The 21863-nt window shown below is 44.3% G+C and overlaps 1 protein-coding gene and 1 pseudogene across 1 annotated transcript in view; both read left to right on the top strand.

The window, feature by feature from the left end:
* SH3RF3 (SH3 domain containing ring finger 3) overlaps positions 1–21863 on the top strand; it is a 370655-nt gene that overhangs the window by 104685 nt on the left and 244107 nt on the right. The gene's annotated exons all lie outside the window — the stretch shown is intronic.
* Positions 17008–17308, top strand: LOC115838228 (annotated as a pseudogene).

Genomic DNA, 21863 nt, shown 5'->3' with positions numbered 1-21863 from the left:
GAAGGTTTTTGTGTTAATATGTTTCCATTTCTCTTGGATAAATATTAACATTTAGGAGTAGAATTGCTGGATCATATGGTGAATGTGTGTTTAGTTTCCTTATAAGAAATTGCCAGATTGTTTTTCAAAATAGCTATACCATGAAATTAATAGTATTTTAATCAATAATAGGCCATTGGAATCTCTGAATTGGTTATTAATCAGTTACTTTTCTGAATGGACTAGATTCTGAAACTGTTACTAAGGATGCCAGTAAATGCACCTTTCATGGACAGTTCATGTAGGAAAACTTTAGGTTAGACGAAGTGAAACCATTTCTTTATTGCAGGATTCTTAGTGCCTAAAACATAAGGCCCTTAAGGGGACAGATGGAACAGGCAATTTCTCTAAATTTTTTTGACCACAAATGTCTCATGGAGCTAGTGTTCTTTGGAACCAATTTTGGGGAACACTGGGCTAGAGAACACACATTCTTCTCAGCGAGTAGCTTGTATTTTATCTGAAACATTTCTGTATTGATTAGGATAGGCTCTGTTGTGCTGCAGTAACAGGCTGCCCTCGTTGACAGCTGTTTAAAACAATAGATGTTTGTTTCTCATTCACACTGTTAGATTATCTCAGCAGGCAAAGGGTTCTGCTTCTTGTTAATCTCACAGGGGTGTGGGCTGATGAGAAGGGAATGAGGCCGATAGCACACAGGCTCTTGGAGTCTTCTGTGTGGGAGCAGCACACACCATGTTTATTTGCTGAAACAAGTGACATCTTCACACCTGACTTACTGGGGAAATTCAACCATGATATGTCCCTAAGAAAAAGACAGATGGAATATTGAACAGTTCTAGTTACCACCTCAGATTCTAAAGGATTCAGGGCAAACTAGTTTGTTCCATTTTGTGTTTCTGTGTATCTGAGTTGTTGTATGAGTGTCCTAACCTCAGCACCTGTTGTCACCAGATTCCAAAGTTTGACTATTGCATATCTTTATCTGATATCCTTAGAAGCTGCCCTGGTCCCTTCAGCCCAGTAGGCCATCATGTTCTCCTTTATGGTGAGGCAGAGCTTTAGAACCAGACCACAGAGCAATAAGTAGTATGGTTTTAGAGTTGGGAGGGGGGCCCTGGGAGACTATCTGGCCCGTGGTTTCTAAACACTTCAGAGCGGGAGGAACCTGTCTTCTAATGAGGGTTTACAAGGACAGTGAGCATGTAAGATAGATCAACCCTGAATGGTTCTGGGAGAACTGGTTGGTGGGCCAAGAATTCTCACCGTGAGGTCTTTCTTCTCCCCACCCTCTTCCTACCTCCTCTTCATCCACCCTAGGGATCTCTAAGGGCCACTAAAGAGACCAGTTTGAGAGACCCTAATCTTTTCAAAGCCTTTGTGTGTGTTAACTGAGGAGAGTGACTAGGTACCATACAAATCAGGTTACTTTTGAGAACAAGGGGCCCTATTAACCCTCATGCCAGGACAACAGGTGTGGGTGGCACATGGGGCCATCTGGTCACCTGGAGAGCAAGAGACAGGTGCTGCTGGAAGTGACTGGTAAGATGGCTCTGCTGGGTTTGAGAGATGCCATGGCATGGGCCTCGAAGGCTGTTGTTTGTTTGTTTTGCTTTTGCTGTATTTTGGTGTCATTAGAGGGAGAGAGGGAGAGTGTACATGTCTACCAACCTAAAGATTGAAGGTGTGCAGTCGAGGCATCCCTGTGGGAAGTGTGAGCACTGATGACAACACTTGTCAGACTCCTGCTGAGCCCCTCCCTCCCTGTTCTTATTTCATCGTCACATGCACTCAGCACCGGAGTGGGCCTCCTCTCCTACATCCTTGACCAATAAAGCCTCTTAACCCTGCTAAGCCAGATTGCACAGGAGAGGGTCTTCTAAGCGCGCTGCTGTTACTTTAAGAGGCTGTCGGGTTGGTTTCACCTTGACCTATTATAATATGCATTAGGTTATTCACACTTTGAACCTCTCCAAGATCAATAGTTTATTTCTGGGGGACATTTTTAGAGCTGTTAATCACTGCCAAAAGAAAGAAAACTTTCTGAAAGTGAAAACTGCCTCCCAATTACAATGTAATATACTTGCCTTTGGACCTTTTATTAATGACCAAATTCCCCTCGGTCCCAAAGTCCAGGTTGTTTCTGCATGCAGTGTCGGGGCAGGAGAATAATGAGCAATGCCCAGCAGTGCCTCCAGAGTGTATGAGCATCCCAGTGAAGCACTCTGCAAAAGCTCCCATGTCATTGGAGTAGGTTGTCCATCACTTCCATTCTCTTTTTACTCAAACTTCACCTTGAACACACGGCTGTGAGCCGTGTTTTCTAGAAATCAGAACAGGTAGTCTTCTAGGGTCAATGCATTGTAGGAAATAAATGGTGTATTTTGTTTTGGTTATTTCTTTGTATACACTTGGTTGAAGATGACAATGAATGAGGGCTTTATTTTGTTGAGAAACAGGGACAGTACCATTAACATTACCACGAGAAGATGCTGCCCAAATGGGGAGATTAAGGACGCCCAAAGGTCAAGGTCGAAGAAAGAAAATCCCAGGTGACACTGCCTCTTATTTTATTCTTACAGCCTGACATGCATGGACTGTTTCCTGTTTGTAAACTGGTGCCGCCCTGAAATGAGGGGTGAGCCTCCTTAGCTAGGAAACAGCCTATACATTTAAGAGGACTCTCCTCAGAGATCAAAATTGCAGGTACAGTCTGGGGCTGTGAAACGCTGCAGTGACCTGTACTTACAGCTCAGGGGACAAGGCATACGTATAGTTCTAGGACAGGGAGAGGCAGTCCCCAGAGAAATTTCAACTGGCCTAAGGGTTTAATATTAAAGACCCTGGACACAGAAAGATCAGGGGAAGCTAAACTTAGAAGGTAGAGAAGCCAACACAAATGAAAGCAGTGACATCATCTCACTGCAAACAATGTTAAAATAAGAAATAAACAAGACTGTCAGGCCAAAAGACAAAATACACATGGAGGAAAGATGTTCATGGAATAGATTTTAAAGAGTTAATATTTGTAATATATGAACACTATGTTAAAAGTGGTTGTTTAAAACTACTAAAACCAGACCACCAGCAAAGAATGTATAGAAAGAAGTCATAATAGAGGAACTGACAGTAATTAATGTTGGAAGACATTTATCTTTATCAGAAAACATGGAGAAATGTTTGATCTTGGTGATGAAAGAGGTACATGTTGAAAAAAATGTTGTTTCTCAGCTTTCAAATTAACAAAGAGTATAAAAAAGTGCACAGTCTTAACAAGTCTGTGGAGAAGGTTGGTGGAAGTCTGGTCAGATAATGCTTTTGGGAACCAGCATGATGGATTGGATGTCTTTAAAACAAGCTTGTCCAACCCGCGTCCTGCAGGCTGCATGTGGCCCAGGGAATGGCTTTGAATGTGACCCAACACAAATTCGCAAACTTTCTTAAAACATCATGAGATTTTTTTGTGTGTGAATTTTTTTTTAAAGCTCATCAGCTGTTGTTAGTGTTAGTATATTTTATGTGAGGCCCAAGACAATTCTTCCAGTGTGGCCCAGGGAAGCCAAAAGATTGCACACTCCTGCTTTAAAATGCCCATGTCTTTGATTTAGCGATGACATCTGGGGATCTTCCGAAAGAAAATCATCCTGAAAAGAAACACAAAAAACAAATGCTTTCTACACAAAGTTTTCATTTTAGTATAAAATAAAGCAAAAAATGAAGAACAACTTGGATATTATTAATAGTGTGGAGATTGCTAAATAAGCTATGGTATATAAATTAGCTTAGTGTTATGCAGCCAAATTAAAATGGTTTTTATGACCACGCAGTGGCTCATGCTTGTAATCCTAGCACTTGAGGTCAGGAGTTCAAGATCAGCCTGGGAAACTGATGAGGCCCCATCTCTACAAAATATTTAAAAATTAGCCAAGCATGGTGTCATCTGCCTGTAATCCCAGGTGGGGCTGAGGCAGGAGCATTGCTTGAGCTTCGGAGTTGGAGGCTGCAGTGAACCATGATCATGCGGGTGCACTCTAGCTTGGGTGAGAGAGTGAAGCCTGTCTCTCAAAAAAAAAATAATAAAATAAAATGGTTTTTATGAAGACTAATTCAAGAGAAAAGTGTTGGCTCTAAAAATGAAGCAGGATACCAGATGGCATGTACACTAATATCAGTGTATTTTTAAAAACCTTATAAATCTATGCACAGAGACAAGGCTGGAAGACAGCTACCAGAGCATGACAGCTAGATTGTGGGTGCTTTAAAAAATTTTTTTCTTTTTCTATAATTTATACATTTCTTGTTTGTTATGTATATTTTTGTGTGTGTGTGCGTGAGACAGAGCCTCACCCTGTTGCCTAGGCTGGAGTGCAGTGGCGTGATCTCTGCTGGAAACTGGAAACTTTAGAGGGGACGTTTTTTTTCTGGAATTCTTTTTAGCATTATGGATGCCACTGTTTCAGAGTTTGTTAAACCCAGAGTGCGATGAATGAAGGAGCAGAGTGCTCACAGGATGGCCTCACTCCACAGAGGACTGGATGCCCTTGTTGCTCAAGCCTTCCTTCCCCCAGGCAACTGCTACATGCTTGCGTCCTCCGTGGCTCTTGCGATCCAGAGGCGAGGCCCTTGATGAAACCTGTCGAGGGGTGGTCTGCCCTGGAGGACAGCAGCCAGTGTGGGGGGCAGTCCCTTCTCTCTGTCCCAAGGGAGGATACAGCTCCACTGTGGTCACTGGCTCTATGTGAGGGGGTGCATGCATCAGAGAGACAACAGATGAGAGGGCCCTTCAGTTGACTTTTCTGCCTCCAGTTCTTTCTGTTCATGAGAGGAAAAGCTACTGGTAGACAGAACAATGTTAAATGTAATAAAAATAAGCAAGTTCCCTGGGTTTATGCAGTGCCAAATGTCAAGATGGTTGTATACAGGAGAAGACGTCCAAGACACGTCTTTCCCGAGTGTCCCAGAGCTCAGAACTCTGTGAGCACTTCGAGGTTCCCCCAGACCTCTTTCTTCTCTGGGTGTGAGCCCTGCACAGTGCTCCAAAAAGAGCTGGGATCCATAAATATGAATGGCAAACAGCTCACCTGGGTTTCTCACATGGATTTGTTTTTTTGAGGGTCTCTAAGGAAGCTTTTATCCCTTCCTGGGGGGCTATAGGAGTATTTTTGTTAAGATTCAATGGGTCATTTCCAAAGTAGTCATTTCTTTCTCCTCACACAAAAATGAACTGAATAAGAATAAGGATACAGTTTTCTAGTGAAAACTGGGGCCTTCCCTGCTCCCAGCCTCCAATCAAGTAAAAGCTTTTTAGAACAAATGGACTACAATATTCTGAAGTGATTTTGAATTTGGCCCTGTATTTGACTCTGCAGTCTGATGAGGGACACGGGGTTAGTGGGCAGACACCATTGTTTGCACACACGAGACTGGGTACAGAGCCAGGCGTGATCATCCAGGAAAACAGGGAGGAAATAGAGGCCGATGAAGGCACTGATTTTTAAGAGCTTTCTTGGTGGAGTAATAGATTTTAGGGAGAGGGTTGCTCTGCCAAGTGCTCCAGCTTAAATGGAGCCAAGTGTGGAAAGGAGCTGGCAGCACTGCTCTGGGAGTCCCTTGTCTTTGGGAGGGGTGTTTCACGGCCACCTGCCTTTCATCCCCACAGCTCACAGCAACTTACAGAATTTCCAACGGTCTCCTTGGAGACTTGGAGAAATGTGTGCTGAAGGTGAGGAGTCACTCAATCACTGGCAGCCAGGTGGAGGTGACGGATAGCGAAATGTGCTCTAGTTGTAGTGGGGCTTGCAGCTGGGTATCCTCTGTGGAGAGCTTGCTGGCTCATGATAGATGAATCACTTATCTGTAGCGGTGGCCGAGGCTCTGGCCCAGACCCTTCTCTGTTTTCTTATGTGAGTGAAGGCTGTTGTACTGCATAGTGGGTGAACCACACCTGGGGATTCTAGACTTGGCACTGCCCTCTCTTCTTGTGGAACCATGGGTCACCCATTTATCACCTCCGGGCCTCAGTTTTCTCACATGTAAAATCAGGGTTGAAGCCGGGCACGGTGGCTCACACCTGTAATTTCAGCACTTTGGGAGGCCCAGGAGGGCAGATCACTTGAGGTCAGGAGTCCAACATGATTGAAACCTCATCTCTACTAAAAAAATTAGTCAGGCGTGGTGGCTCATGCCTGTAATCCCAGCTACTTGGGAGGCTGAGGCAGGAGAATTGCTTAAACCTGGGAGGCGGAGCTTGCAGTGAGCCAAGATCGCACCACTGCACTCCAGTCTGGGCGACAGAGTGAGACTCTGTCTCAGAACAAACAAACACACAAACAAACAAACAACAAAAACTAAAACCAGAGTCAGGGTTGGGCTGGACAGTCCCTATCAGTAGCAGAGTCCCCTGGTGTGGCACTTTGACTTGTGGCTAAATAGGTTTTTCATCACTGCGGTTTCAAACCTTCAGCTTCTCTAATATCCCTGCTACTGACGGATTATTTCACATGAACCAGAGAGGCCATTAGGTGAGGATGCCTTCATCTTCCCTCCCTCTCACCTCTGAGCACCCTTCTGTTTCCTTCTAAGCTTCTTCCTATTTCCTCCTGTCGTCCTTCTCCTCTCTAGACCCTGAGGGGTTTCTCTTCTCTTCTAAAGCTACTTCTTCCTACTGGACTCCTGACACCCCCACCCCCACCCCTGCCCTTGGGACCTTGATTCCATCTCTCTCTCTCTCTCTGTCTCTCTCTCTCTCTTTCTCTGTCTTGCTCCCCGCTTCTTTTCTCATGTTCCATCTTCTTTCTCCCTCACCTCCTTATAATCCACATCCAAACAAGTCCACGTCTCCCCAAAAACTCCATGTCTCCCTTTTGGCCAAAAAGAACTCTATAGAGCATCAGAAAAATAATTACTAAAAATATATGTTTAAAATAAGTGGCCTTAGTAGTAAGCTCTGAGAATGAGAAGGTTCATTGTCTAATAAGTTAATACAAATTAGTTGACAGTCAATGGTGACAAGAAGAGAGCGAGACAAGTTTGTACTTACATACCTCAAAACAAAAACTCTCTGAAAAAGCAGTTTGTTTGTCTCTTGACCTAACAATTCCAGCCTAAGAATATAACAACAACAACAACAACAACAGAAAAGACAAATTTGTTTGTAGTAATGGCCATTATAAAAGATGGAAGGATATTGGAGCATTTGAAGTGGAAAAAAAGGATACAAAATTCATCTTGTTGTGGGACCCTCTCCCCTTTTCTAGGGCCATATGGGTATAGATGCATTGGGGGGAAAATGGCTGGAAGGAATACTTTAGGAATATCCTTTTTTTTTCTTTATATCTTTTGAAATTTCCTACATAAGCTCATATTACATTTTGTTGGCAGAAAATCAGATTTATAACCATCCTTCTTCCCTCCCACGCAACCTTCTTCCCTCCCACTTGGCCTCAGGCCTTGACCTTTGGCTTGGTTCAGTCAGCTCTGCTGGGAGGGCCCCTGGGACCCTCTGTCTCCCGGCCTCGCCATGGTGAGGGTTGGGCAGTTCTCTCCCGCCAGTCCCTGCAGTCCCTCTTCTCTGGCTTCTGTATCTGCCAGTTTCTGTTCCCACCCTGCGTGTTTCCCTAGTTTCTTGAATAATTTTTTTTTTTTTTTTTTTGAGATGGAGTCTTGCTCTGTCCTCCAGGCTAAAGTGCAGTGATGCGATCTTGGCTCACTGCAAGCTCCGCCTCCTGGGTTCACGCCATTCTTCTGCCTCAGCCTCCTGAGTAGCTGGGACTACAGGTGCCCACCACCTCTGCTCGGACCTGAGACACGATGTTCCCCAGAGTGCTGCCTTCATGGTGGTTTTCCTGGCCTGACACCTGTGAGTGATCCTTCCTCCTGCAAGTGGCTGGCTCTGGTGTAGACGGGGGTGTCATAGGTAGCCTGCCACACAGGGTGGCTCCTCTGTTCGCCTCCTGTTTTCTCTGGTCATGGCGGGCTCCCTGAGGAATCACTTCCCCTCTCGTCTGTGTTGGTGTCCTAGCTTAGGTGGCCCCTTTTCCTGCTGTTCTCAACTTTGATAGCACCTTGGCACCATCTGGGGAGCTATGTAGTCCTGAAGCATGGGTTCCCCCTAGCAGTTTTAATGTCACCAGTTGGATGGAAGCCAGGCCTGGGAGTCTAGAAGCTCCCAGCTGAGTCTGCCGGCTGCCACACTGAGGACCTTGTCTCCTGTCTGTGTCGTGCCTCATGGTAGATGGTCACACACATAGAGCAACCCGTGCCTAGAGTCCTGGGCCTTGGGGCTCAGAATGAGGCCAGGCCTTCCTGCAGAGCCACCCCAGTGACACAGGCACTGATTGGCCGCTGGAGAAGCGGGAGTGAATGGCAACAAGGCCAAGTGGGAAGCCTGTGTCTGCCCTGACCACCATGCCCCAGGCCGGTCTAGCCCAAAGAGACCTCCTGCTTTGACTTTTCCTTACTGGACTGTGCCTACCTTGTGAAAACTCCAGTAAAATTAATCCAATGGCTGCTTGGCCAGACAGTCAGGACACATTTCCTGAGCCCTGGTCTGGGCTCAGAGGTTTGGAGCCCACAGCTGGGCCTTGATCTTCTTTCCCCAGTGACGTCCTCAGGCTGGGGCGTGGCAAGCTCAGAGAGGATGGGGACCCTCACTCTGTGGCCCAAATAGAGCAATAGGGCCTTTTTCTTCTGCTTCAGATTATCTATTCTCACAAAGGGAACAAGCGTCCAAAAACCTCACAGAACAGCATTAGGAAATCAGGAATTGCAGCCAAAGGGACTCTTGTCCTCTGTGTGAGGCTGAGTCGGACTTCCGTGACTCATGGTTCTGTTATTCTGAGTGTTTGAGACTATTAAGGAAATTGAATTTAGAGTGTCGTGATTTGTGAGAACAATGAAATAGGCTGTTCATATTCCTGTAGCATCAGCAGCAGATGAGATGGGAGGTGTTGTCTTTCAGGCAGACAATTGGGAGCAGGCTATTGCCTTGTGCAGGTGTCTTTTAAGGGCTGAGGAAACCTTCTTGAGGTCTGAGCAGTAGCCGAGAGGCCTGCAGATCCCCTGCCTCAGGAGAGGGACCCATCAGCAACTGCCAGTCCTGGGCCAGAGCTGGCGTCAGCCGTACGCCCCGTGGATCCTGAGATCCCTGTGTGCTTTCGCAGCCCTGAGACTCCATGTGCTTAGTCTCCTTCTGTTCACCCCTTACCAGATATTCCTGGGGCACATGCTGGGGTGCCTGTCCTTTCTTCTTGCATCAAGTGTGTGGTGGCAAATGAGGAAGGGATTTTCGAATTCTCCTAGTGTGCGTTCCAGCCAGGGAGGCCAGTGAACAGGAAATGCTCATGAAAAAAGTCAGATGGGGCAGGTGACACACAGGTAATTAACACCATGGGAACATATAATGGAGAATGACAGAGAATGACTTTTATGTTTGGTGGCCAGGGAACATTTTTAAAGAGATGGTGTCTAAGCTGAGAGCTGAAGATGTGAGTAGTGAGAAGGGGCCAGGGAGGCAAAGGTCGGGGACGATCGCCTGGTGCAGGGAGACTAAAGAGAGATTGAGTGTGGTGTTTTCAAAGAACCCTGGGGTGGCCCGAGTGGTTTTGCAATCCAGGAAAGGAGTTTGGGACATGTTCTCTGTGCATTGGGAAGCCATTGAAAGGCTGTAATCAGGAGAATACGTGATCTGGTTTGCTTTAGAAAGATCTTGAGTGAGTAAATAGATGAGTGAGTGGTGAGTGAGAGAGGCTTAGACACCAGAAGAGCTCATGCCACCCACTTGCAGCACAACAGCCACGGGCACTTGGTGGTTCTCTTTGCCCTGCCCAGCTCATGTGCTCGTAGGGGAAGTTTTTGCCATCAGCAGTGATCATTAAACAGTGAGATGGGTAATTGTAGCAAGGGTATTTTCTCTGTTGGTCCTAGATTGCCTAGAATCCTGATAGAATAGTTTTCCTTGAACTTACAATTCAGCAAATCCTCTGTAGCTATTTTTTTTGTACTGTTTGAAGGATGTACTATTTATGGACTGCAAAACAATAGATTCTAATCCGAGCTGGAGATAAAACATGATGGGGGCATAAAACATTTAAGAAGCACACACGAGGCACAACAAAGCATTATGCAACAGCTTCTTCAGGAAAATGTGCACATTTTGCATCTAGGAGCAGCTGAGAAAAGTGACACAGAGCAGAATTGCCCTAATATATAAACCTCAGGTAGTATTATGAAAGTAAATACTATATTCAGTCTTTAGGCAAAACCATCAGTACTGATTTTCGCCCATGAATGCAATTCTGTCTTCCTGATGGGTTGGAACTACCCCCAAACAAATGCCAAATGTGAGATTGAAAATTAAATTTATAGGGCCCTAAGCTGTTTGGAACTGTTTTTAAGATGAGAGCTATTCCACCTAATAGTTGCTATAGGAATAAGCTGGCAGGATGAGGAAAACCCGAGAATGCCAGTTAGCAGGAGAAGATATCGGAGTTTCTGTTAGGCAAACACAGGGAGGAAATATGGAGATGGTATTATCTGCAGCACTGAGAATCACAGCCTCCAGAGACAGGAGTCAAAGTCACTCCAAACCTCAATGCCCGGGCCCTTGAGGCAGCCTGTGGCCCAGGGCAGGTGCCTCTCCTGCTGCTGGCCTTGGAGGGGTGGCCTGAGAACAAGGGAGATTTTACACACCTTTCCCACTGCAGCCTGTGCCATTGTCATATTCTGCAGGGTGTGGACACAAGTTAGAAGCAGGACAAAGTTGGCTGGCCCTGAGCTTGCCCTTGGGTTTCAGACTTGATCAGGTGCCAGTATCTCTATGGAGAACTGTGAGTACAGTTCTCGCTGTCTTTGTTGTTGTCCCCTTTAAGTGTTCAGTCCTGTTGTCTGGGCAGCCTTGTGCTGAGGGACCCATTGCTGAGCAGAGTGTGCCCAGTTCTCAGCAGATGGAATGAGAGCCCCTGCACCATCTCACGGGAGGCTCCCCTGCCGGAGCCCATTTGGGTTCTTGCCATGTGGCCTCCGTGCTCCTGGTGAGTGTACAGCTCCTGTCTCTCTAGGGTCATCTTACTGGCTGCTCTGAGGTTTTCAGACCACAGAGACAGGAGTAGAGCTGTCCGCTGCCATGGTCAAGGTGAGGCCCGTGCCTGTGGTCATTCCCTCTGTCCCCAACTTGGGGACAGTGTCAACCTCTGCTGTAACTGGACTTCCCTCTTGGTGCTTTCATGTAATTTTTGTTTCTTTGTGGTTTTCGTCTGGATATTCAGACCCTCAGAGTCTGGCAAAATAATTTGCACATTAGTTCTTCCTATGTGGGTTGATTATTTTCCTTTCTAAGAGTCAACTACAAATAAAAAGTAAATTAAGTTTTTATTGTTATTGGACAAACTGCGCCTCTAGCCTGACATGTTATTATAGGAACGTGGGCTTTGAGGAGACAAATTTAAGTCTATATATAAAATAACTTTATGAGTTTTCATATTTGCTTCTTATCCCTTGAACTGAGACCATATTTGTTAAGATTTCTCTCTGAAGTTGGCCACAATAAATATCTTAACAAATTCAGGAAATTCATTCCAAGTCATCATTTTTGCTATAATTCCTGGACCTTCAGATTTTCTGGTTAAAGTTGCCTCAGGGGACCCTCAGATCTTTTATGGAGTTTGTAAATCCATCATGAGAGACTGAATCTAGAGTACTTAACACTTGAAATCTAGAGTACTTAACACAATCCCGGGCATCATTTACTGGTCTCAGGAAATCCTCTGAGGGAACAACAAAAAAATTACCGCTATAATGAAAGTCTCTAAGCTGGCTTATTCACAAAAAACCAGTGTGGTGAAGCAAAAAACGAGCATGGATTTTTGAAATCAAGACACCTGGATTCAAACTTCAATTTTACACCTAGGACTGTGATAACATTGGGCAAGTTACTTAGCTTCTTTGACTTCTGTTTCTTCATTTGTGAAGTGGGAGGATGCCTGCTTTGCAGGGTGGTTGTGAGGTTGACAGAGGCTGTCTTAGGCTTTTCAGGCTGCTGTAACAAAATACCATAAATGCAGTGGTTTAAAAGCAGCAGCAATTTATCTCCCACAGTTCTAGACGCTGGTCGTCCAAGATCAAGGCACTGACAGATTCGATGTCTGGTGAAGACTGGCCTCCTGGTTTACAGACGGTGCCTTCTTACTGTGTCCTCCCATGGTAGAGGGGGCAAGGCAACTCTCTGAGGCCTCTTTAGTAATTCACTAATCCCATTCATGAGGGCTCCACCCTCACGACCCAGTCACCTCCCCAAAGGCCTCAGCTCCTAATAGCATTACCTTGGAGGTTAGGATTTAACATACGACTTTTAGGATGACACGTACATTCAGTCCATTGCATACTCCAAGGAATATCATGCCTAACAGGATGGCTGGAAAGTGTAGATGTTTCACCACTATAGTACCCTCCAGCCTTCCTTTCCACACACAGCCAATGTATCTCCCTGCACGTGTCTCATTTGACCTGTGGAGTTAACATGCCTGGTGGAATTGCCCTGGCTCATCCTAAGGCTGGATGTCTCTGCTCAGATGGACTGGGAGGCAGTGGGAATGCCAGGGTAGAGATGATACCTGATCCTGGAGAGCCTCGCTTGCTCTGAGTTGAACTGCAGTCAAATGCCCTGGCTCATCCATGTGCTTCTGTTCTGACAGTGATGCTGGGGGTGTCTTCCTTCCATTCGGTGAGTGTATTTGACACAGGCTTGATGCTAGGACCCCTCTGACTTAGGGCTCCAGGCCAGTGCTGCAGCTCAGCCTTGAGGAAGAGTTCCCAGAGCATGAGGAGGACTCATGTTGGAGGATGCTGGTTAGTTTCTTTCTGGTCGGTCCCTCACTTTTTGAGATGATGTGACATCTTTCCTGTAGTCACAACTACATTCAACTCTAAAACCATTTTAATTTTTCATTTTCCCATGTTTGGGGAATTGTAATCCCATGGGTGTATGGATATTATCCAGAGACATGAAACATGGAGTTTGGGTTTGCAGAGGACAAGAAAGCTATGAGATAAGCGAGAACAGAATGAAGTCACACCCCACACAGATGCCCACAGATTATGTGCTGTAATGAGTCCTTAATGTCCTGCAGTCAGTGACACACCAAGGATGGCTTTCAAGAGCTTTCTTGAGCCCTTTCTCCAAATCTCCGCAGCCCCCTCCCTGAACTTCGTTAGTCTCCAGATCAGTTTACTTCCTAAGTAACCTAGCACACTTGTGCAAGACCAGCTGAGCTTCCCAGATGAGCCTTGCACATCACGGCTCCTGACTGTTCCTCTGAGGACACTTCCTGGAAGTTTTTGTGCAAAACCATTCTTCTTCCCACCTTAGACAGGCATGGGTGGTCATGTTTCAGTCCAGCCCGCTGTGCTCTTCCTGTGCAGAAACTGTTGCCTGGTTACACTTGGCAGCTTTTCTTTATAAACAAAGGTGTGAGTGTCCTTAACACCTCACAGTTGACGGACTGGCTGCGTTAGCTCTTCCTTTGTTAGTTTCTGATTGCCAGTGAAGAAGAACATCTTCTGTATGTTTTTCCCTGTATCAATTAGGATTTGCTGTATAACAGACAATCCAAAACTTAGAGGCTTAAAATAATACCCGTTTATTTAGCTCACAGTTCTGTGTGTTGGCTGGGATTACTGGAGCAGCAAGGATGGCCTGGATTCCTCTCCACGTGGTCTCTTATCCCGTAAAGGTTAGCCTGGGCGTCTTCATGTGATGGACTGAGGGTCCCAGTAAGCAACAAGAAAAGACAGACTCCAATGTGCAAGCGCTTTTTAAACCTCCATCTGCATCATAATTGTTGTTGTCTCATTAGCCAAAGGAAGTCACAGGGCCGCCACATCTAGAGGCAACCTTGGATAGAATATTCCAAGGGCCTGGATCCAGGGAATGTGAATCAATTGGAGGCTGTTACTGTACAATCCACCACAAAGTCCACTGCCTGTTTTCTTTTGATTGTTGATCTTTTATATTAGGAGGAGTTTTTAAATATATTCTGGATATTAATTTTTTCATTGCTATATATGTTGATTTCAGATGAATAGGAGTTCTTTTAACAAACAAGGTCACTTCTCTCAATCTTTTTCTTTTCTGATGTGCTGATTTTGGCTGTTGTTTTAAAAATCTTCCCCAACCTTGAAGCCATACAGATATTCTTCTTCTTGTTTCCTGAAAGTTTTATGGTTTTGCCTCTCGTGATTATGTGTTATCGCTCTCATTTTTTTTCCTTTTGGTAGGATAATTGAGAGGTGTTTTTATTAGGTAAGCTGCATTTTCTCACTGCATCAAAGTCATTTATGCAGGCCTGCTCTGCAAGTGGCATTTTCCACATGGAATTAAATGGATGTTACTACCCTGTAGTTAATTCCCGTCTAAGACAATTGCAATGCAGACAGAAACCTTGAGACATTAATCGACCAAACGTATATTAAATAGGTTTGAATATTCAAGTGCAAGCAAATAATTAGTACATTTGGTGAGTGAAGAGGAAAATGAAGTACTGCATTTCTTTCCTTTCCTTCTTCCTTTCCTTCTTCTTTTCCTTCTTCCTTTCCTTCTTTCCTTCTCTCTTTCTCTGTCTCTCTCTTTGTCTCTCTTTCTTTTTCTCTCTCTTTCTCTCTTTTTCTCTCTCTTTCTTTCTTTTCTCCTTTTCCTTTTCCTTTTTCCTTTCCTGTCCTGTCCTGTCCTGTCCTGTCCTCTCCTGTCCTGTCCTGTCTTGCTCTGTCACCCAGGCTGGGATGCAGCCTCCAACTCCTGGGCCTAAGTGATCCTCCCACCTCAGCCTCCTGAGTAGCTGGGGCTATAGGTGCATGCCACCATGCCCAGCTAATTTTTAATTTTTTGTAGAGACCACAGCTCCCTATGTTGCCTAGGCTGGTCTTAAACTCCTGGCTTCAAGCAATTTCCCTGTCTTGGTCTCTCAAAGGATTGATTACAGGTGTGGGCCACCGCGCCTGGCCAAGAACTACGTTCGTTAACTTCAGCTAAGCAAACCCCCCACTCCTACCGGGTTCTTTCTTCAGGTTTCTGTTGAAAAGTTATTTGGTAAAAGAAGAGGGCCTGAGCAGTGATTTTTAAGATGGAGGGAGGGAAACCTAACACATGATCTTTGCAAAAATCCCCGAACAAGTTGGTATTATTGCCATGACTCCATGAGGAAACCAAAGCTCAGAGGATCTGGAGAATCGTTGAGCAAGGAACCCTTCCTTCGTGCACCAGATCTCTTTCTTTCTTTCTTCTTTCTTTCTTTCTTTTTTTTTTTTTTTTAGACGGAGTCTTGCTGTGTCACCCAGGCTGGAGTACAGTGGCGCGATCTCAGCTCACTGCAAGCTCCGCCTTCCGGGTTCACACCATTCTCCTGCCTCAGCCTCCTGAGTAGCTGGGACTATAGGCGCCCGCCACCACGCCCAGCTAATTTTTTGTTTGTTTGTTTGTTTATTTATTTATTTATTTTAGTAGAGACGAGGGTTCACTGTGTTAACCAGGATGGTCTTGATCTTCTGACCTCATGATCCACCTGCCTCGGCCTCCCAAAGTGCTGGGATTACAGGCATGAGCCACCACGCCCGGCCTGCACTAGATCTCTTTCTACAAAATTTTAAGTCAGTGAAATATAAATGAAAACTTGTTATTTTTACCATGACTGACATCAGTGTTTTCGAGGGCAAAACAGTAGGTGTTCCTTTTTTTTTTTTTTTTTTTTTTTTTTTTTTTTTTTGTCAAATTAGAATTCTTGTTTTTTTCTGTCCTTAAGGTTTTTCTCCACTCCTAGGAATGTTCCCTAAGGTTTTGATATAATTCAGGAATTTGTATTTAGGGAAAGGCACCTGAACCAAGTTATGAGAATTTTTAGAACTTTGGAAGCCCTGGGGAAAGAGATCTCGCCCATTGCCGGTTGGACAGAGCCAATGTGGGGGCTTCTAAACATGCACAAGCCAACAGTCTCCATCAGCTCTGAATTCACTTCTGAGCTTAGCATTGTAAGCTTGTATTATATACAACTTCGTTTCTTCATGAAACGTTCATCATAATAAATTTTGATATACTCGGAAAACTTACCAGGTTTAAATATTTATTATTATTATTAAAATAAATGGAGGAATAAGGGGCTGGACTTTAAAGGATCTAGAATTTGACCATTTTTCTTTTTCAAAACATGATAAATACAGAAAAACCTTCAACAAAATAATAACAGTAATAATAATAATAGTGGTATGTTTCCTGGGCTAAATTTAGAAAACTTTTGAGTATGAGGCAAATGTGGAAAACATATTTATATCAAAGGAGGACCTAGAAGCAAACTACTAAAACTTGCCAAATTCAACTTCTATGTTTGTTATAATTTAGTAATTAGCTATTTTAGAAAAAAAAAGTGCTTCAATAGGGAATTAGGATTTTCAGAATTTTGAAGCCCTGAGAAATAATTACACCCAGTGCTGTTTAGGTAGAACAAAAAATCAAATCACTTACCAGGAGTAAATCTAAAAAAGTGAGACCAGTTTAAAAATTATCATTTTAAATTTCTAAATTAACGCTATTTAGGCATATACATTGTATTTTGTATAGCTTTTTTTCAAATTATTATTATTTTTATGTATTTTTTTTTGAGATTGAGTCTCACTCTGTCACCCAGGCTGGAGTGCAGTGGCATGATCTGGGCTTATGGCAACCTCTGCCTCCTAGGTTCAAGTGATCCCCCTGCCTCAGCCTCCCAAATAGCTGGGATTACAGGCGTCTGCCACCGTGCCTGGCTAATTTTTTTATTTTTAGTAGAGATGGGGTTTCACCATGTTGGCCAGGCTGGTCTCGAACTCCTTGCCTTGGGTTATCCACCTGCCTCAGCTTCCCAAAGTGCTGGGATTAATTACAGGTGTGAGCCACCATGCGTGGCCCAAATTATCTTTAATAAAGAATTAGAGAGACACAAGACACCGGCCCTACTGCGGGAGCATGAGGGAGGCCATGCATTCCGTTCCAAGGCATCTGTGAGCCCATGGAGTAGACACCATGAGCAAAGCTCACCCTCCCGAGTTGAAAAAATTTATGGACAAGAAGCCATCATTGAAATTAAATGGTGGCAGACATGTCCAAGGAATATTGTGGGCATTTGATCCCTTTATGAATCTTGTGATAGATGAATGCGTGGAGGTGGTGACTGGTGGGCAACAGAACAATATTGGAATGGTGGTAATATGAGGAAATAGTATCATCATGTTAGAAGCCTTGGAACGAGTATAAATAATGGCTGTTCAGCAGAGAAACCCATGTCCTGTCTTCATAGGGTCTATTTTACTATGATGTAAAAATTAGGTCGTGTACATTTTCATATTAGACTTTTTGTTAAATAAACTTTTGTAATAGTCAGAGAAAGAATTAGATATACTAAAAAATACCAAATATTTAATATTTTAATACCAATTTTCTAATCCCTTTAAAGTACATAATGTGTTTTAAGAGGATGGGTTCCAGGGTTCTAGACTTTGAGTTCTTAATCTTATATTCTTAAATCGGCAAAAGTACCCCCAAAATAAAACAAGATAAAACTTTGACTGAACACAATGGCTCACGCCTATAATCCCACCACTTTGGGAGGCCAAGGCAGGAGGATCACTTGAGCCAAGGAGTTAGAGATCAGCCTGGGCAACATAGTGAGATGCCATCTCTGCAAAAATTACAAAAATTAGCTGGGTAGGGTGTCACAGGCCTGTAGTCTCAGCTACTCAGGAGACTGAGGTTGGAGGATGGATTGCTTAAGCCTGGGAGGTAGAGGCTGCAGTGAACCAAGATTGCACCACTGCACTCCAGCCCAGGTAACAGAGTGAGACCCTGTCTCAGAGGAGAAAAAAAAGGAAAAAAAAGAAAAAAACTTTCAACATCATAATTTAAAAAGATATTTTAGGCTTAATTTAGAAAGTTTACATTATTCAACAGAAGGCAAGTTTATTTTCAGAGGAATATTTGGGTGCAAACTCTCAAAATTTTCTGAACTTAATGTTTACTTCTGAAACTGCTAAGCTTTGTCTTTTTACAGGCCTTCAGTTTTAGCTTTATCATGGGTTAATCAGCCATCCTGGTGTTCCTGGGACTGAGGAATTTCTTGGGATGTGGGACTCTCAGTGCTAAAACTAGGGATATTTCAGGCAAACTAGAATGACAGAATGAGTTAAGATGGGTTATGTCCTGATAAACCCATCAGTGGTTGGAAGTATCATAAGTTGAAAATGCATGTAATACACCAAACCTACAGAACTTCATAGCTCAGCCTGGCCTACTTAAATGTACTCAGAACAATATACATTAGGCTGGCTAATGTAATCAGCCTACAGTTGGGCTGAATCGTCTAACACAAAGCCTGTTGTATAATAAAGTGTTGAATATCTGTGTCATTTACTGAATACTGTCTTGAAAGTGAAAAACACTGGTTATATAGGTATGTGAAGTACAGTTTGTGTATTGTATTGTACCACCATAAAGTAGAAAAATCCTAAGTCAGCCCATCGTAAATAGGGGACTGAGTGTAGTCAATCACCCTATTCTTCTTGAACCTCAAAAAGCAAAATCCATCAGTTTGAATTTAGACCCACATGTCTAGCCTTTACTTTTTTTTCTTTTTTTAAGAGCTGGAGTCTTGCTCTGTTGCCCAGGCTGGAGTGCAGTGGTGCGATCTCAGCTCACTGCAACCTCCACCTCCCAGGTTCAAGCGATTCTCCTGCCTCAGGCTTCCAAGTAGCTGGGATTACAGCCACGCGCCACCACATCTGGCTAGTTTTTGTATTTTTAGTAGAGATGGGGTTTCACAAGGCTGGTCTTGAACTCCTGACCTGAAGTGATCCACCTGCCTCAGCCTCCCAAAGTGCTGGGATTGCAGGCATGAGCCACTGCACCCAGCCTAGCCTTTAAATTTGATTAAGGTGCTTTGATTAGTTTATTTCCTTGGGAGGCAGAAGTGTTTACAAAGAAAGAGGCCCCAGGATAGGCTGTGTCCATGTGGTTTCAGGACGTGGGCGCTGCTTTCCGGGTGGGCTGGTGAGGGCATTTTTTGCTGCCCAGCTCTCACGTTTCCCAGGCTTGCTATTTGTTTTCTAATCCAGGCAGCAGAAACACCACTTGTGTCCATGATTTTCATGCTGGATCTAAGATGTTGAGGCAGCAAATTCTTATTCTGACTAATTTAACAGTCTTTCGGTTTAGCCTGTGCTTTGGGCTGTGCTTAGAATTTTGATAAAAATGCTTGTATCTGGGTCATTTGGAAAGGAATTTGGCTGTCTGGAAAATAGAACATATAATAGAACAAGTGGTTATTAAACCACCAGGCCAAGTGGAGACCATGATTTCTCTTTGATTTAGATGCAAAGATTGCTATATATGTTGACACACAAAGATTTATAATTTGTAATTTAAGAAAATAATTGTTCAGGGAGCAGAAACCGGAAAGTAATATATGAGAATTTTGTCTTGAACTGCATTTTCTTCTTTCTAAAAGCATGGAACTCTTTAATTCCCCTTCCACGGCTCTTAAGGCTGTCAAATGTAGTGGGAATGGGGCCTGACCCCTGAGATGTGTAGGTTATACATCATACAACTCAGGGGCCAGGCACCGTTCACATCACATTTATCCTAGATTTGTCTTGAAGGGGTGCTTTTTCTGACCCACATGAGAATTTCCCTGGGCTAGTGGCAGCCGGAATGACTGCCTTGCCAACCCCTCTAGCAAGGACTCTTAGAGGAAAACATGAAGGAAATCACATTTTTCTTCTGCTAACATTTTATAGACTTCTTCACTCCACTCCAGACCTTTGGATGTCTGACCTGAGGACAATCAATATGTTTTTCTAGAGTTTTTAACATGCAGCAGCATAGTAGCTTAGAGTGCAGACCAAGGAGTCAGTGCCATAATTTTCTACCTGTATAATCCTGGGCAAGTTGGCCTCTCTGTGCCTCAGTTTCCCCATCTGTAAAATGGGGGCAGCACATTCCTCATTGGGCTGTTGGGGAGGTTAAATGAATTAATGCTGTAAAGGACTTAGAATGGGGCCTGACACATTGTATGTAAATGTTACCAGCCTCGTTCGGCTTTGCCTCTGACACTGAGCTGATATACCTGGGTCTGGCAACACAGCATTGTAGATGCTGATTAAAACTTGAGGCACATGTGAAGAAACCATGACTATTCCCATGACCCCGTGAGAAGGCTGGGTAAATAATTTCTTTGTCTTCTGCTGGGTTTCACTTCCTGCTGTCTCAGCTGCACCCCCTGATGTTGGTGTGTGGTTGTTTCCTTCTGTGCCAGCTACTCCCATGAGAGGAGCCCCTCATTGCCGGGACTTTAGTGGCTCGGGACAGTGCCCCATGAGCGCTCCAGTTAAGCCAACAGATGGGTACTTCTAGGCTGGAGGCACTGCCTCGCCAAGGCAGTATCTGCTTTCTGTGGATGTCCGAATTCTCACGGGTGGGCTCAGTGAGGCAGTACTCTCCATGTGCCCCACTCTGGCCTCAAAAGCTAGAAAAATGCTCTGGAAGGATATTAAACACCTGTGTGGGGCTCTGTGGTTCAGGTTAGGTTACTCCATTAGATCATTTCTATCTGGAAAGAACAGGGATGGCTCCAACACTGTACAAGCCTGCAGTCCTCCTAAGGCTAAAAGACACAAAGTGGTACCCGTGTCATGATGGTGGAAGGTTAAAGATTAGTGTTTGTGTGTGTGTGTCTGTGTGTGTACATGTGTTCGTGTGCAACTCTTGCTTTGTGTGTGTGGCATTTCACTTTCCTAATCAAATTTAGGCAATCTGTTGGGGCTTCAGAATAGTGCATCTAGATTGGGAGTATCTCCCAGTGAATGGATCACACTGTCACACTGGGATTCCAGCAGACCCCATACCACCCACTGGTGAAACTTGAATAAAGCTACTCTAAGAATACAGAGCATTGGAGCAGTGCTTTATTCGGTTAACTTTACCACCACCAGTGAATGTCTGGGTTGTTCTCATTTTAATGATCAGTATGAAGATCTGTGGGGTTGTGGACACATTCAGGGTTGGACAGGCGTTCGTGTTAGTCAGTCAACTGGGTATCTTTATTCACAGAAGAGGCAAAATTAGCAAATAACCCCATCAAAATCATCTTGACAGTTGTTCTCACCAAGGTTGCTATCACCTCTATAATTATGAAAATGTTACATGAGGTAGGCTTGGGAATTTGGACACCTTTTGAGAACTGTTGGGAACAACCTTCTCAGTTAAGTAAAGAAACTACTTACCAGAAACCATGTGGAGGACGCTGGGGTGATAACTCATGGTTATTTCTGATAAGCTACTTCTGGGGCCAGAATCTCTGCTGAATCTCAGCTTCGTGATTTAATGAAGACAAGGAAATGAAACTACCCTGCCGACTGTTTGTGCTTTTAATAGGCAGAGTTTTCAGAAAGAGAAGACAGTTAAATTAGTTTTCCTTTTTGCCCTTTTCATTCTCCCTGCTTCTGTCCTGCAGATGGAGGCCTTTGAAAGGAAGGGTAAGAGGAAGTATTTTCTTGCTTAGTGAACAGGATGCACCTTTCCCCTGAGGAAGATTCCCTGTGTGTGCTTGTATGTAAATGTACATACTCTCTTACTGTCCTCTTTTTCCTCCTCACAAATGTAAGCCTGTATGTGCTTCATATTAATACCTGGCCTTCGCATGAGCCTGCGAAGTCTGGAGGGAGAGGCCAGGCCCATGCTCCTGGCCGCCGTGACCCAGCACCTGGCAGAGGCCCTCACTGAGTCCTGTCACCTGAGTGGAGGTGAAAGGTAGACCAGGAAGACCCCACAGTTGGAGAGCCTGCCATGGACAGGT

The sequence above is a fragment of the Nomascus leucogenys genome, chromosome 14 (assembly GCF_006542625.1).
Source record: "Nomascus leucogenys isolate Asia chromosome 14, Asia_NLE_v1, whole genome shotgun sequence".
Lineage (NCBI taxonomy): Eukaryota > Metazoa > Chordata > Mammalia > Primates > Hylobatidae > Nomascus > Nomascus leucogenys.
The sequence above is the reverse complement of the archived record's forward strand: the minus strand, read 5'-3'. Positions and strand labels throughout refer to the sequence as shown.